General features: G+C 40.8%; 1 protein-coding gene across 2 annotated transcripts in view; it reads left to right on the top strand.

The window, feature by feature from the left end:
- Positions 1–3,653, top strand: part of LOC101858366 — a 62,381-nt gene that overhangs the window by 41,302 nt on the left and 17,426 nt on the right. The window contains exon 1 of one of the 2 annotated variants that reach the window (XM_005110553.2): positions 176–210. The exons of the other annotated variant lie outside the window; for it this stretch is intronic. The gene's annotated coding sequence lies outside the window, so the exon portion shown is untranslated. Of the gene's footprint in view, positions 1–175; positions 211–3,653 lie in introns of those variants that run through there. 2 annotated transcript variants of the gene reach the window in all.

Genomic DNA, 3,653 nt, shown 5'->3' on the forward strand with positions numbered 1-3,653 from the left:
TGAGAGAGAGAGAGGGGGGGAGGGGGAGGGGTGGAGGTACAAGCTACCAATTTCACCTGACAGAGCAAATCAGTAAATAAGTAGTAAAATTTGTTTTCAAGAAAACAAGCGACAAATGAAGAATGTCTACTTTTTAAATAAACTGTGATGACGTAATACACAAGTTAACTTTTCGCTCTTTTATTCGCAAGGCTAGTGCCAGTGACATCCGTAAGTAGATATAAGTAACGTTACTTAGCGAAGGGAATTCGAAAAGCCCCAACAACTTTTTCATTTGCTTCCCGCACAATGTAAAAAATGACCTAAAGCTGATTTTAGTTTAGTTTTAGTAACAGTTTTAGTAACCATTTTCTGGCACTTGCAACACAAGGTCATAAAAGTGCCGAAGATTAGTCCGGTGTTGCTACAGAGTAACAATAAATACAAAGAACTTCTATTAGAAGGAGGGGGGATACTGAAGATAGATTTTTTATAGGAAAGAAGGAGCAGACCACACCAGAACACCCGCCAACCACCAACTAAAACTGGTTTTGAATAACAGCAAAGATAATGCAGTTGATAAATGACCACCTACCAAGACATACTTATTTACAAATGACACCCCCCCCCCTCCTTTTTTTCTACATGTTTTTTTTTTTCTATCAATTATAATGGCACTCTCCAAATTGTCCACCTGTCTAAGACAACCATTATTCTCCTCAACAATGAGTGATAGTTTTGGATAATTTCGACTGTATGTTGCCATCAGAATGCCTTGGATCAAACTATCGGTGTCAAAGAAAGAAGTATAAAAACTGTCGACACTGAGATTACTTCGATGTATATTATATTTTAGGCATAGCCTGTACTCCTTGACTGTGTACTTAACTGTCATGGCTGCCACACTTTGTTCTCTATACAATCTTTGTCCGAAGAGTGCTCGCTATGTGCCACACCATTATGCTCAAATAAAGGACAAAACGTGCCCCGTACAAACGCCAAGCGTAGTGGGGTTTCATCATTATCATCTGTTGCCTTGCCTGATGGCGTGGATGATCGTGGACCTCCACTTCAATCTGTCTTGCGTTGCAGCGTTGGTGTCGGTTGTTCTTGCTGCTCCCAGCAATGTTGTCATCTTGTCCAGTATCTTTTCCCTCTGTCTGCCTCTGCCTCTCTTTCCTTCAAACTTGCCTGTTGCTACAATTATTATTCTCCGATGCTTCTTTCCGCATTGTGTGTCCAGTGAAATTTGCCTGTCGTTTTCGTATATTGTCGTAGGCTGTCGTCGGTAATTTGTTGTAGTGGGGTTTAATGGACTTTAAATTTGACAAAGTTAAAACTTTACGTCAAGTTGACCAGCGACGTAATTATGTTCTAACTTACATGTACTTCAAGCAAGCAGCATCAACAATCCCACGATATCGTTCTGTTTTTCACCTTTTCACAGCACAGTCCAAAACTTGCTGTGGATTTATTTGCTTGCTTTTATTTTGGTATTTGGTTTGTTTGTTGGTTTTTTATTTTGTGTTGTTTTTTTTAATTATTATTTTTAACGATACGGACATTTTTGGTCATAACACAACCAAGTTAGGTATCATATGCATAATTTCTTTTAAGTTATAAAAAAAAAAGAAAGTAAAACCAGTTCAAACACGATGGCACTCTCCATGTTAAATTTTGACTCAGAAGCCAAACTCACGAGTGAAAGAAGCCAAGTAAACAGGAGGGAAACAGATAAATCAAGTTAAAATCACAGGCTTCCGACAACTGTGCTAACGGAAGCTAACTTGATCTATCGCGCAGGAGTAAGAAGTTCGTGCTTGGCTGGGGTCTGAATTATTTTCCTCTCACTTCCAAGAATAACAGTATTTCCACGCAGCTTCACTGCCGTGAATTATGAGGAGCGAAGCACTGCTAAAGGAGAGGACGGACAAAGCGGCCCAAAGACACTATGACGCCATTTTTAAAAAAATCATTGAGGGCGGGTATTCTGGTCATTCAACAACGCAGGAAGGGGGGGGGGGCTGGTGGTACTTTAAAAAAGAAGCATAACTTCATTATCCATACATATTTTTCAATTACGGGTTTTTTTTTAATCTGAAAATTAAAAAGACAAACAAACACACCATGAAAAACATGTAGATCTAGACTCTATGCCAATCTGTATTTCTCGTTTGTGTATGAAAGTTCGAAATTTACCGAAACACTGGCTTTGGTCAGCTGCTGATCGCTCCTTTCTTAATAAACAGTTAAAATACTCAAATTAGATTTCGACCCGTGGGACACGCTTGCTGTCGAACGTTCCGCCGAGCACTACAACTTAACATTATTACTATTATGTGGTGACTGTACAGTGGATGCCAGCCTACGACATTACCAACTCAAAGCAGAATAGGCAGGAGCAGCATATTCTGTCGACTCTGCAAGTGCACACCCTCGTCCAGTATGTGCACGTCTTTTTAGATCTCGGACGAACCACTGGCGTCTCTTATGTAGTGGTTAGACGCTTTACCGTCGCTCGCAGAAGACCTGAGTTGGAATACCAAATGGGGAGATTGTTTTATCAAGTGCCTACAAATAATTTCATGTACTTCGGTCTTTCTGCTTGGACGTTACAAGACTCTCAGCTAGAGCTGGCCTTGACAGGCATGGTCGAAGACCGCCTCTTTTCAGGTATTGTTGGTCTGGGTTGCTTTCGAAAGATAGGATTTCTCCTAGTCCTAGAAATTAAAACGCTGCTCTCTGCGGCAACGCTGTATACAGAACGAATATCCCTGCACAGCTCGCAGTGTCTCCTCAAGGATGACGCATTTCACATTGTAACTTTAACAATTCGAGAAGAATATTAAGAATTATGCATATCGCCCTGTTACTTCGACCGCTTTGAACTGGACTACAATGCTTATGTTTCTCATTCTAAATCCTAAAGGATATTTTTGAAATTATGCTGTGTTTTTGGAGCTTTCGAGTCTTTCATATGGGGATTTGTTACATTCAGAAGCCCCACCTACAAGATTACCTTACTCAGCGTCGAAAAGAGTGTCAAACAGTTACAATAAAAGTATAAGTGTACCACAGACTTCAGAAAGTAAAGACTGCAGTGAGGAAAATCACCATGATTTAGAAATGGGGAGATAAATCGGCTGAAGCAAAGCTGGAGTCAGAGATCGATAGGATACAGGAAGGTCTTCAGCTCCTGACCAGCTGCTCATGGAGTCTCCAGGCTCTACACATCGATCGTTGTTGCCCTGAAGTGCGTGATCAGTGAAACACTATGGCTGTTTGTTTTATTTTGTTTTTGTTTTTGTTTGGTTGTTTTTCTGGGTAAACAGAAACGCATCAACACAACAAAAGACCATTTAGCGTTTGGAACGAGAAAACAAGACAGACAAAAAACAGCACAGGGGAAATAACGTTGGTGAGTGACAAGTCGGGAACGTGAACAAAACGCGAAAAGAAAGGGATTAGGTTTTATACCTCAAACGCGCAGGCATCTGAAAAGCAAGGAAATTATTGGATTGGAATTCAGTAAGAGCAAGAGGTAAAAAGGAAAAGTCAGGAGGGGCGTTGAGCGAAGAGTCGCAGAGAATGATGTACAGAATAGTAGTAGTAAGGTGATGATGAGTTTTTACACCTTCCCCCCCCAACCCACCACACACACACACACATACACA

This window comes from Aplysia californica, unplaced genomic scaffold, assembly GCF_000002075.1.
Source record: "Aplysia californica isolate F4 #8 unplaced genomic scaffold, AplCal3.0 scaffold00909, whole genome shotgun sequence".
NCBI classification, from domain to species: Eukaryota; Metazoa; Mollusca; class Gastropoda; order Aplysiida; family Aplysiidae; genus Aplysia; species Aplysia californica.